The following is a 13,704-nucleotide window of genomic DNA, read 5'->3' as shown; positions in this document are numbered from 1 at the left end:
GCGTGGTGCTACATGTCTGTAATCCCAGCTACTTGGGAGGCTGAGGCAGGAGAATCACTTGAATCCAGGAGGCAGAGGTTGCAGTAAGCCAAGATCACAGCATTGCATTTCAGCCCAGGCAACAAGAGTGAAATTCCATCTCAAAAAAAAAAAAAACAAACAAAAAAAAACTGTATGGTTGTAATACCACTTTACCTGCCATATATGCCATAAAATTGTTCTTCATATTATTTATCTAAGATTATAATTTCATATAGAGTGCTTCCAAACTATGCTCAGTTGAAACTGAAAGGATCATAGTTTATAGATGTGTTTCTCTGATATGCTATAACATAATATCATTTAAACAATTATTAAATATTTACTCTTAAAAATATTTGACTTACTAATTCTGTACATTTCTGCAGATATAAGAAACTCCTGGAAATGACAATAAATGTGTTAAGTGTATTTGGAAATGAAGACTTCGATTGCCATGGAGACTTAAAAACAGAAAATGAAACTGAAAATGAAACTGAAAATGAAACTTAAAAACTGAAAATGAATATTCTGATTAAGAAGCTAAAACATAAGGTAATTTTTTTTAAAAAATTATCTTAAGGTCTAGATTACTTGTGTGAGATGTGCAGGTTTGTTACATAGGTAAACGTGTGCCATGATGGTTTGCTGCACCTGTCAATCCATCACCTAGATATTAAGCCCCGCAGGAATTAGCTATTGATCTTGATGCTCTCCCTCTTGACCCCAACAGGCCCCAGTGTTTGTTGTTCCCCTCCACAAATCCATGTGCTGTCATCGTTCAGCTCCCACTTATAAGTGAGAAAATGTAGTGTTTGGTTTTTTGTTCCTGTATTAGTTTGCTGAGGATAACAGCTTCGAGTTCATCCATGTCCCTGCAAAGAGCAGGATATCATTCATTTTTATGGCTCCATAGTGTATATATACCACATTTTCTTTATCCCATCTATCACTGATGGACATCTGGGTTGATTCCATGTCTTTGCTATTGTGAATAGTGTTGCAATGAACATACAAATGCACGTATCTTTATAACAGAATAACTTATATTCCAACATACGGTAATTTTAAATCAGTTTTGGGATTAAAAATCACGAAATTTGGGAACATATTGATAATGGAAAAACCCAAATTCTGCCAAAATATGTTGAGAAAATAGACGGTAAATATATCTTTTCAGACTTTAAATGCATCAGCCTCTTAGTTAATCTTCCCCAGATATGGGAAGACCTAGAAGGGGAGAGATTGGGATACATTAATGAGGGCCATTTCAATCTCTTGGCCCTGCAGCAGCCATTTCAAAATATGTCAGAAAAATATATTTGGGGGTTAAATATTTTGATTTCCTTCAGCTTCTTCTCTCTGTGATGCTGTACCAGAATCAGGTGAGAAAGTAAGCCACATTATAAGAGTTAATAAAACCCATCTGATGAGAATTAATAGTTTGAAGTGTGTGATTCTCAGACCCTTTAGATAGAAATTGGGGCCAAAGAAAACAAGGTCTTATTCCTCAATATAAATCTCTCAGTGCTTTAAGCAGTCAAAGAAAGATTTTTCATTTAATTTTACAGAATTGATACTAATGAAAAGGATAGTTTTAAAAATATAAACCTTTTTTCTATAAAAAGGACATGCTGTTGATTCTCTTATGTCTTTAACTCTGGCCAGTGATCTGAAACCAAGCAGTACCTGTCTCCAGACCACTAGTACCAAATTAATTTGGGGAGGCTGGCTAACAGGTTTATTGAGAAATAATGAACACACCATGCAAGTCACTCATTTAAAATATACGAGTCATTGACTTTAGTATTTTCAGAGAGTTATGCAGTCATCATTACGATCAATTTTAGAACATTTTCATCACCCTGAAAACAAACGCCACATCACTTAGCCATCTTCACTAGTTTTCCCTTCCTCCCTCAGCCATGGGGAACCACCAACCTCCTTTATATAGATTTGCCTATAAGCCTTTGAAATAAAAAGCAAGTGGTCTACTGTGACTGGCTTATTTCACCTAGCATAATTTTTCATGCTGCATCTGTGCTGTAGCAGGTATTGATGTGGGGTTTTTCTCATTAGTTCAGCTACATCTGGGTTCTTCTCTCATGACCAGGAAAAATTAAGCACACAGACACATTGAAGGGTGAGGAGGACAGAATTTATTAAGTGAAAGGAAAGCTCTCAGCAAAGAGAGTGGTCCTGCAAACAGGTTTCCACCTCACAATTGAATACCAGGAGCACATGAGCTGAAGCAGCCAGGCTCCTCCCCTGCATAAGGCGTGAATTCCTGGTGGCTCCACCCCATCCCCCCAGTGCATGTGGGCCTCTGGTCTGCTGCAGGCATGTCCAGGCAAGACAAGTCCAGGTTCCCTTATCTGCACTTAACATCTGGTGTAAACACTTGTGGAGCTGGTTGGAGATTCTCCAGGGACCCTTCCATATCTGCCTAGGCATTTTGCTGTCTCCTTCTAATACAGTATCTGTACTTAATTTCTTCTTATTGCTGAGTGATATTCCATTGTATGGATACATCAAACAGTTTATTTATCTATTCACCAGGTGATGGACCTTTGGGTTCTTTCCCACCCAAAGGTGATGGTCGTTCTGGTTCTTTCCACTTTTTGACTCATATTAGTAATGCTGCTGTACACATTTATGTATGAGTTTTTGTGCTTGCATGATTTTTATTTTTCTGGAGTATATACTTATGACTGGAATTTCTGGGTCATATGGTAACTTCATGCTTAACCTTTTGAGGAGCTGCCAGTTTGTTTTCCAAAGCGGCTGCATCACTTTACATCCCCAGCAGCATTGGATAAGGGTTTTAATTTCTTTACACTTTTCTTAACACTTATTTTCTCTTTTTTATTGAACAAAGATTTTATCCTGTGGTGTGAAGTGATACCACAAGTGGTTTTGATTTACATTTTCCTAATGACTAATTACATCAAGCATCTATTAATGTGCTCATTATCCATCTTTACATCTTCTTTGCAGATACATCTATTCAAAATCTTTGCCCATTTTTAAAATTGAATTATCTTGTTACTCATGAATTGCAAAGGTTCTTTACATATCCTGTATATGTAAGTCACTTATCAGGTATATGCTTTTCAAATACTTTCTTCTACTTAGTGTCTTGCCTTTTCACTTCTTGATACTGTCTTCTCAGGCACAGCAGTTTTCAATTTTGAAGTCCATTGAATCCGTTTTTCCTGTGGAGTCATAGCTAAGAAAACACTGCCAAATGCAGTCACAAAGATTTATGCCAGGGTTTTCTTCTGAGGGTTTTATAGTTTTAGCTGTTACAGTTAACTGTTTTATTTTGAGTTAATTTTTAAAAAAGATATTTGATCCTAATTTATTTATTTTTTGCATATGGATACCCAGTTGTCCCAGCACCATTTGTTGAAAAGACTCTTCTTTTCCCATTTTGTTCTTTTGTTAACTTTATATAAAATCAATTGACTGTAAATGCACAAGTTTATTTTTAGATTATCAATTCTTACTTTGTTTATGTCTATTCTTATGCCAAGGCCAAAATGAATTTACTGAGAAGTTTTTTTCAATCATGTTGCATATTACCAGTTGTCTTATGTCATAATAAAAATTAAATTTAGTGGCATATCATTAATTTCACCTTTTGTGTCTCAAAGGAGTCTCTGGCCAGCTTATACGTTACTTACTGTAAGACATGATGGGAAGACAGGCCTATAAGACACACTTTATTTCTTTTTTCTCCATTCAAATCTTTAGTCTCTTTTCCATTACCTCCCACTATAGTTTTGTTTTCAGTAAGTTTTGGTCACAGGATCTGCTGACATAGTCTAATATTTAGTGCATTATGTTTTGCTAACTCATTATAATTCATAGAATCTTCCATAGATGTTTACCATCCAGGAAGGAGAAGTTTAAGTCTGAGCCACCAGCTTTCCTCAGTGGAAATCAAGTGAAGTCATCATCTTGCAGTTCACAGATCCTCTTTCCACCTGGTAGCTGGTTCTCTTGGGTAGCACTGTGGCTAATCCTTTTCTTGGTGCAGATCTTGCATTCTCAGAAACCATAGTTAGCTGTATTGACCACCTTTTACTGAAACAGATGCACAGCTCTGCTTTCTAGCTCAGTAGAGGATTCTTGGAATATAAAGTTTAACTCATTCCAAGAAAAGGTCTTAGGAGTGCAGCACTTCAAAATCAGGTAATGTTCAGGCAATTTATCAGAGACACATAGTAGATTAGTATTTTGACTTTCAAAATTTCAGAGCCAAGTTGTGTGCTATAGAGAAGTCTTGTGGTATAACATAGAGATGGGATGGTCTTAACTTCTCCAAACAAACAAGCTTGAAGTAAGGTAAAGGAGAAATTGCATTTGATTGCTTAACACTCAAAGCACACTATGTTTATTTTACTTCTGTGAAGACTAAAAATCATTTCATAATGTTCTCCTTATTTCCTCATTGAGAAAAGGAAAATAAAAATTAAATACTAGATTGATTAATAAATACTGAAAACTTATCTTTTAGAATTTTAGTTAATTCAAATCAGGTAAATGTCTGATTTTGATTGTGTAACCAAGTATTTCTAGTTTTTTTTCATACCATATGTCTTCTTCTTGCTTCCCAGTCTTATTTCCTAACTTGAGGGGAAACCGTAAGGAGACACCCTTGCCTTGTTATCAGAGTTCATAATTGAAGGAGTTTTAGGAAAATTTCCTCCTCAGCAGCTTATGTCTCTGTCCTAGTTATCTGCTGCTTCTCAATAATGTTTGCCATCAATAAATTAACCTCAACATTTATTAGATCCTACTTTAAAGGAGACTCTTTTCTGCTGCATAAGTTATGTTTCCTGTTGTCTCTTTTTAAAACTTATTTTTCTAACAATTACCCAGAGTTTTGTGGCTTAAAAGAAAGATATTTATTTTGTTAATGAACCTGTGGTTTGGAAAAAGCTTGGCCAGGACAGCTCGTCTCTACTCTCCTCAGCTTCCCTAAGAACAACTATCAGTTGAGGAAATGGAATCCTCTGAAGTGTTGCTCACCCACGTGTTTGATGGTTGATGCTGGCCATTGCCTGGAACCTTGGTTGGGACAGGCAGCATGAACACTGACACTGGCACTGCCAGGTTCTCTTTGTGGCCTGAGTGCTCTCACAATCTGGGGCCTGGGTTCCAAGGGAAAACAGTCTGAGATAGGTAAGCCACATGGTATCCCTTTTACTGCATTCTATTCATTAGGAGGAAGTCAGTAAGGTTGGCCCATATTCTGTTTTTTTAAATGGGATCAATGTAACTTGGCTTTTGTTTTAATTGACACATATATACATAATTATGGGTTATAGAGTGATATTCTGATACATGTAAATAGGGTGTAATGATCAAGCTAACTAGCACATTTACTACTTCAACCATTTTTCATTTCTTTGAATTGTGAACATTCACAATCTTCTGGCTTTTTAAAAATATACAATAAATCATAGTTAACCATATTCACCCTACAATGCCACAGAACACCAGAACTCATTCTTCTTATCTAACTGTAATTCTATATCCATTAACCAACCTACCTTCCCCTACTTCTTTGAGATTTTTGTTGTTGTTAAGAGACAGGGTCTTGCTAGTGTAGTCTGGGCTCTGGGCAACTGTAGTCACCCAGACGGGAGACAGTGGTTTGATCATAGTTCACTGCAGCCCCCAACTCTTGGGCTCATGTGGTCCTCACACCTCAGCCTCCTGAGCAGCTAGGATTATGAGCATGCACCATTGCACCCGTCTGATTTTTGACTTTATAGAAATATCTCCCTATGCTGCCCAGGTGCTCTGGAACTTTTGGCCTCAAGTGACTCTCCTGCCTTTGTCTTTCTAAGTGCTAGGAAATTACAGGCATCAGCCATGTTGCCCAGCCCTCAATTTTTCTTTAGCTCCCACACAGGAGTGAGAATGTGCAGTATTTATCTTTCTGTGTCTGCACTTAACATAACATCCTCCAGACTGATCCACGTGGCCACGAATAACAGGATTTAATTCCTTTATATGGTGAATAGTATTCCATTGTGTATGTGTGCCACAGTTTTTTTTCTTTTCTTTTGGTGATGGATATGTAGGTTGATTCCATACATTAGCCGTTGTGAATAGTGCTACAATAAACACATGAGGACAGGTATCCTTTTGATCTATTGTTTTCTTTTCTATTGCCTAAATACCCAGTAGTGAGCTTGCTGGATCCCTTGGCAGTTCCATTATTAATTTTTTGAGGAAAACTCATGTTGTTTTCTATAGTGGCTGCACTAATTTACCTTCCCACCAACAGCACATAAGAGTTTACTGTTCTCTGGAACCTCACCAGCATTTTTTTTTATCTTTTCAATGATAATAATTTATTCAAATTGAAGCAAGATTATATCATATTGTATATTTGATTTGTATTTCTCTGAGGATTAGTGATACTGAGCATTGTTAAATTTATTTATTGGCTATTTGTATTTCTTTTTTCTAAAAAAAAAGTATAGTTAGACATTTTGCCCAATTTTGAACTCAGATTTTTACTGTCAAGTTCTTTGAATTTCTTGTACATTTTGGATATTAGTCCCTTATTAGATTAATAGCTTGATGATATTTTCTCCCATTCTACAAGTTTTCTCTTCACTCAGTTGTTAGCTGGACAGAAGCTTTTTAGCTTAATGTAGTACCATTTGTCTATCATTTGTTTTTTGCCTATGCTTCTGATATCTTACCCATAAAAATCTTTGTTCAGACTGTCCTCAAGAATTTTCCCTATGTTTACTTAAAGTAGTTTGATAATTTTGGGCCTTACATTTCAGTCTTCAATTGATTCTGAGTTTATGTTGTTATATGATGTTACATAGGAAGCTAGTATCATTCTTCTCCATATGGATATTTAGTTTTCCCAGTGCCATTCATTTGAAGAGGCTGTCCTTTCCCCAGTGTATGTTCTTGGCACGTTCATCCAAAATCACTTGGCTGGAAATATGTGGATTTATTTCTGGGTGCTGTATTCTATGGCCTTTACCCCAAGAATCATTACTTCTTAAAATGCAACTCAAATTAGCATGAAACATTTGCAGTTTAAGGAAAGGCTTATGGCATCTGAATACTTATTTATAGGATTCATTATTTTGTGTGTTTTTGAGATAGAGTCTTTGTCTGTCATCCAGGCACAAGGGCAGTGATGTGGTCATAATTCACTGCAGCCCTGAACTCTGGGTACAAGCCGTCCTTTTGCCTCGGTCTCCCAAATAGCTGGGTCTACAGACATGAGCCACCATGCCTGGCTAATTTAAAAAAAAAATTTTTTTGTAGAGATGGGGCCTCACTGTGTTGCTCTGGCTGATCTCAAATTCCTGGCCTCAAGTAATCTTTCTGCCACAGCTTTTTAAAGTGCTAGGATTACAGGCATGAGCCACCGTGCCTAGTATAGAGTGTTATATTATTTTCAAAGTCTTATTCCTAGAGCCATTTATTGACTTTGGCCTAAATAACTCAATGTGATATTTCTGAAACTTTTTTTGACATATTATGGGGAATGATAATGAGGGAAAGGGGATAGACACTTTTTACTAAGAGATAGCTTAGTGCCACTTAAGAAGGAACAAAAATAAATTATCAGAAAAATAAAAGTAAGATGAAGTGCAAAAGTTCTGTGGCAAAGATGATGATAGTTAAATAATGTATTTTTGTGACTCATGGTAGCTTTAACTTTGTTCTTAAAATTCTGAGTAATTTAAGGGTTCACATTTGAAGAGTCTACTGCGTTACAGATAACAGTTTATTCCAAGTAAATGTATTTCAAAATTTGCTATTGATTTTGTATTAGATTATTCTCAGCCTACTTCATTATCAAGCTATACTATTTTATTCATGCAGTTTGATGATCTTACAGCAGAGAAGGAAGCTGAATCTTCATAATGTGTCAATTTGGCTAAAGACAATCAAGTTCTTCAACAGGAGTTATTATCTATGAAAAAAGTACAACAGGAATGTGAAAAACTTAAGGAGGATAAAAAGATGTTGGAAGAAGAAATATTAAATCTTAAGACACATATGGAAAACAATATGGTAGAACATAGTAAACTACAAGAATATAAATTGGAGCTAGATGAAAGGGCAATGCAGGCAGTAGGATAATTAGAAGAAATCCATTTACAGGTTAGTTTTTTAAATGAGGTAAGTTTATCTGTAATGTCCTTTCCTTTATTTCACTGCAAATTATATTTTGGATATGTGTATATTGTGTTTCCTCTGCCTCTCTTGTAGCAATTTGCTTTGTAGAGTTTTAGAAAAAAATGGCATCTGCTTTTTCTTTTAAATATTTAAATTTCCATTATTATTATAACAAAATCAATCTTTCAGAGTAATGGTTCTTACTATGGAGTCATTTGATGATTAAGACCAGTTGGCATAAGAAAAAGTTGTGATTTAGAAATTATGTGATGCTTTTGAATTGGTCTTAAGCTACATTGTTCGTTGATCACTTTTTAAAATTGTGAATGGATTCTATTCTTTTTATATGACCAGATTACATTAATACTAACATAATTATGATTTCAAATTTTTATAAATCAGACTTAATTCTGAATTCAGTTATTAGTTTTGATACTGCTGATAAACATTTTAAGCTTCAGCCTCTTTTTTTTAACATATTCAAAATTGCTCTTTGAATCACTGGCTCGAAATGAAAGGCAACAAACATATAATAATTAGGTTATAATTCTTTTAAAAGTATATTCTTTTCATTTGTTTTAGAAACAAGCAGAATATGAAAAACAATTAGAGCAGTTAAACAAGGATAATATGGCTTCACTAAATAAGAAGGAACTCACACTTAAAGATGTGGAATGTAAATTCTCCAAAATGGGAACTACTTATGAAGAGGTTACAACCAAATTAGAAGAATATAAGGAAGCCTTTGCAGCAGCATTGAAAGCTAACAATTCCATGTCAAAAAAATTAACGAAGTAAGTCCAAACATACACTCATAGAAAATGGATTCAGCTCATTAATTTGTTTTGAAAGCATAATTTTTAGTGAGATGGCTTCAGGATATTAGTAGGAAGTGAATGCTAATTTGACAATGTAATTTTGGAAAATAATGTTAGTAAGTAATCTTACCTTTAAAATGTTAGTCAAGGATAGTTTCTGTCCCATTTCTTTCTCCCTCTCTTTTTTTTTTTTTTGCTTTTGTATGGCTTTTTTCCCCTGAAAAGTCTCATGTAGTTAACCTGGTCTGTTAGTTTTTGTCACTAAGTATTTTCGAAGCTTTATAATTAATAATGTGATCTTGTTATAAAATTGCTTGTCAGAATTTTCCTAAATAGAAATATTAATGAGTTTAATTTATTTTTTGGTAGATCACAACATAAACCCAGACTTTCAAGTGGTACTGCTACTCTGGGCACAATCATTTTTGATTGTGATCTTTAGTATTATCACTAGATAGTGCCTCAAGAAAGACTATTTGTGTAACATTTTCAAGATGTTACAGAAAGGCATCCTTGTGAAATGGGGAATAATTATCAAGGAATTTAAAGAAGTGTAATTCACAAAGTGGTTAAAACATAACTAGAAATACCATTTGACCCAGCAGTCCCATTACTGGGTATATACCCAAAGGATTATAAACCATGCTGCTATAAAGACACATGCACATGTATGTTTATTGCAGCACTATTCACAATAACAAAGACTTGGAGCCAACCCAAATGTCCAACAATGATAGACTGGATTAAGGAAAGGTGGCACATATACACCATGGAATACTATGCAGCCATAACAAATAATGAGTTCATGTCCTTTGTAGGGACATGGATGGAGCTGGAAACCATCATTCTCAGCAAACTATCGCAAGGACAAAAAACCAAACACTGTATGTTCTCACTCATAGGTGGGAATTGAACAATGAGAACACATGGACACAGGAAGGGGGGAACATCACACACCGGGGCCTGTCGTGGGGTGGGGGGATGGGGGAGGGATAACATTTGGAGATATACCTAATGTTAAATGATGAGTTACTGGGTGTAGCACACCAACATGGCACAGGTATACATATGTAACTAACCTGCACGTTGTGCACATGTACCCTAAAACTTAAAGTATATATAAAAAAAAAAACCTTGTTCAGCCTGAAGGGGTGTGTGGAAGGCAGAAGGAAAAAGCCCCACCTCCAGTGCCTTGGTCACAGTGCTGGGGGCTAATTGCCTTCAGACATGCTTTAGTTCTTTTTGATCACCAACCAGCCAATCTAGTTCTCCCCCAGGAGTTGATGTTCTGAATTATTCCTCAGTGCCAAATGCTTAATTGTTCCTAGATAATGGGTGAAATGCACAAGGGTGAAACCTAAAATTTGTTTGCTAAACACAAGTATTCCTAGATTTTTTTGTTGTTGTTCATTTTAGTTTTCTTAACCTACATTAAGGAGTACAACATGATGTTTTGATACAATTATTTCTAGTGAAGTGGTTCTTATAATCAAGCAAATCAACATATTCTTTTCTCACATTGTTACCCTTTAAATATGAGTATTTCTAATGGAATCTTCAGAATCTCACAAGTAGAGCCCTTTTAGAAGGCAGCAAGTGTTACCTGTTGAGCCATACATCACTGGTAGCCATTTCTCTTCCCTGTCTACTTTGTTTGAACTGCTTGTTCAGTATAAATCACCTTAGAAACACAGGTGCTTCTTTAGAATGATTTTAAAATTATACTTGCTTACAACAGGTATGCTCTCACACACCTTCAGTGTGAAAACACTGTTTAGTGGATAATTTGGTTTGCTCTCAGGGCAAGTTTTTAAAAACTGCAAGTCATTAAGAATCATTAGAGGAAAAATGAAATACTAAGCGTGTGTCTTTGCTATCTTTACAGATCAAATAAGAAAATAGCAATGATCAGCATGAAGCTCCTTATGGAGAAAGAGCGGGTGAAATATTTTCTCAGCAATCTTCCTACAAGGCGAGACCCAGAGTCACCTGGTGTTGAAAATCTTACTAGTATAGGACTCAACAGAAAATATATTCCCCAAACACCCATAAGAATTCCTATTTCAAGCCCACAGACTTCAAATAACTGCAAGAACTCCTTGACTGTGGTTAGTTACGTGACCATTTCTCTTTTGGGTTTCATTTCTCTAGCGTAATTCTTGTTTTTAATTTGGTGAAATACTGAGTTCTGTTGACTTATGCATGTTTAGTAAAGATCATAATTAGCTGTGTTAACACAGAAAGGAAATGGGAACTTTACATTTTTTAATTTCCTGGAGCTCTCATTTTCAAGAGATACCCGTTTACTAACTTTATTCAATAAATGTGACTAAACTGACACATTTAAAATGTCTTTAAAAGCTGCATTTAAGTTAGGTTTTAGAAATTGCATATTATTGCCTGATAACTGATGATATAGTTTGAGATGCTTTGGCTTACTCTCTAATTGATTATAGTTTAGCTGTGGTTCATACTGCCCCCCCTTTTTTTTAAATTGAGACAGTGTTTCACTCTATTGCCCAGGCTGGAGTGTTGTGGCACCATCTTGGCTCACTGCAACCTCCACCTCCCAGGTTCAAGCGATTTTCCCGCCTCAGCCTCCCAAGTAGCTGAGACTACAGGCACCTGCCATTACACCCAGCTAATGTTTGTATTTTTAATAGAGACAGGGTTTCACCACATTGGCCAGGCTGTTCGCAAACTCCTGACCTTGTGATCTGCATGCCTCAGCCTCCCAAAGTGCTGGGATAACAGGCATGAGCTACCACGTCCAGCCCATGCCACTTTTAAAGTTTCTTTGCACCAGCCAGGTGTGGTGGCTCATGTCTGTAATCCCAGCACTTTGGGAGGCTGAGGCAGGTGTGTCACAATGTCAGGAGTTCAAGACCAGCCTGGCCAAGATGCTGAAAGTACAAAAAGTAGAAAAAAAAATTAGCCAGGTGTGGTGGAGAGCACCTGTAATCCCAGCTACTAGGGAGGCTGAGGCAGAGAATTGCTTGAACCCAGGAGGCGGAGGTTGCAGTGAGCTGAGTTCCTGCCACTGAACTCCAGCCTGAGTGACAGGGTGAGACTTCATCTTGAATATAAAAAATTTAAAAAAAAGTTTATTTGCACCATCTCAACTCTTCCCACCCATAATCACAACTGAATGATTGCATCCAAACAGTTTACCACATATAGATGTTTATTTAGTAGAATCCAAAATAATTGCATTTTATGAATTAAACAAAACACTAAAATGTTCATTTCCATTTTTATGTTCAAAGCTTTGTGCTTGGCCAGGTGCCGTGGCTCACACTTACAATCCCAACATTTTGGGAGGCCGAGGCAGGTGGATCACCTGAGGTCAGGAGTTTGAGACCAACCTGGTCAACATGATGAAACCCATCTCTACTAAAAATACAAAAATTAGCAAGGCATGTTGGCAGGCATGTGTAATCTCAGATACTCGGGAGGCTGAGGCGGGAGAGTCACTTGAACCCGGGAGACAGAGGTTGCAGTGAACCAAGATCATACCACTGCACTATAGCCTATGTGATGGAGACTCTGTCTCAAAAAAAAAAAAAAAAAAGGTTTGTGCTTTTCTTACATAAGAGTACATCCTCTGACTATAAAAATCCTGGAAGAAAACCTAGGAAATACTCTTCTGGACTTCATACTTCTCAATTAATTTATGGCTAAGTCCTCAAAAGCAATTGCAAGAATAACAAAAATTGACAAGTATGATCTAATTAAGCTAAAGAGCTTCTGCACAGCATGAGAAACTATCACAGGATTAAACAGACAGCGTAGAGAATGGAAGAAAATATTCACAAACTGTGAATACAGCAAATGCCTATTATCCAGAATCCATAAGAGATCTAAACAAATCAACAAGCAAAAAATAAATAACACCATTAAAAATGGGCAAAGGACGTGAACAGACACTTATCAAAATAACACATGTAAGTGGCCAACAAACATATTAACAAATGCTTACCATTGTTCATCATCAGAAAAGTGCCAAACAAAACATCAGTGAGATACCATTTCACACCAGTCAGAATAACTTTTGTTGAAAAGTAAAAAGAAAAAAAAAAGATGTTGGGGAAGCAGTGGAGAAAAGGGAACACACACCGTTTGTGGCAATGTAAATTAGTTCAGCTACTATGGAGAGCAGTTTGGAAATTAAGAACTAAGGATGACCGTTGGATGCAGCAATCCCATTACTATACTAGGGGTATACCTAAAGGACAATAAATCATTGTAATAAAAAGATGCTTGCACATGTGTGTTCATTGCAGCACTATTCAAAGCAGCAAAGACATGGAGTCAATCCAGGTGCATCCAAGGCAGATTGAAAATCCAAGGTAGATTGGAATGTTCCATACGTACCATGGAATACTATGCAGCCAAGAAAAGAACAAAATCATATCCTTTGCAGCAACATGGATACAGCTGGAATCCACTATCCTAAGCAAACTAACACAGAAACAGAAACCAAATATCTCATGTTTTCACTTACATGGGAGCTACACATTGGGTGCACATTGTCATAAACCTGGGAACAATAGACACTGGGAAATAAGAACAGGGAGGGACAGAGTGGGCCAGGGTTGGAAAACTACTTATTGGGTCCTATGCTTACTACCTGTGTGATGGGTTCCACTGTACTCCAAACCTCGGCATCCCTCAATATACTCTTGGAAGAAGC

The 13,704-nt window shown here is 36.5% G+C and overlaps 1 pseudogene; it reads left to right on the top strand.

Moving 5' to 3' along the window:
• The window catches only part of LOC109024973 (ankyrin repeat domain-containing protein 18A-like), a 30,966-nt pseudogene that overhangs the window by 10,286 nt on the left and 6,976 nt on the right, over positions 1-13,704 (top strand).

The sequence above is a fragment of the Gorilla gorilla genome, chromosome 17 (genome assembly GCF_029281585.2).
Source record: "Gorilla gorilla gorilla isolate KB3781 chromosome 17, NHGRI_mGorGor1-v2.1_pri, whole genome shotgun sequence".
Classification (NCBI taxonomy): domain Eukaryota; kingdom Metazoa; phylum Chordata; class Mammalia; order Primates; family Hominidae; genus Gorilla; species Gorilla gorilla.
The sequence above is the reverse complement of the archived record's forward strand: the minus strand, read 5'-3'. Positions and strand labels throughout refer to the sequence as shown.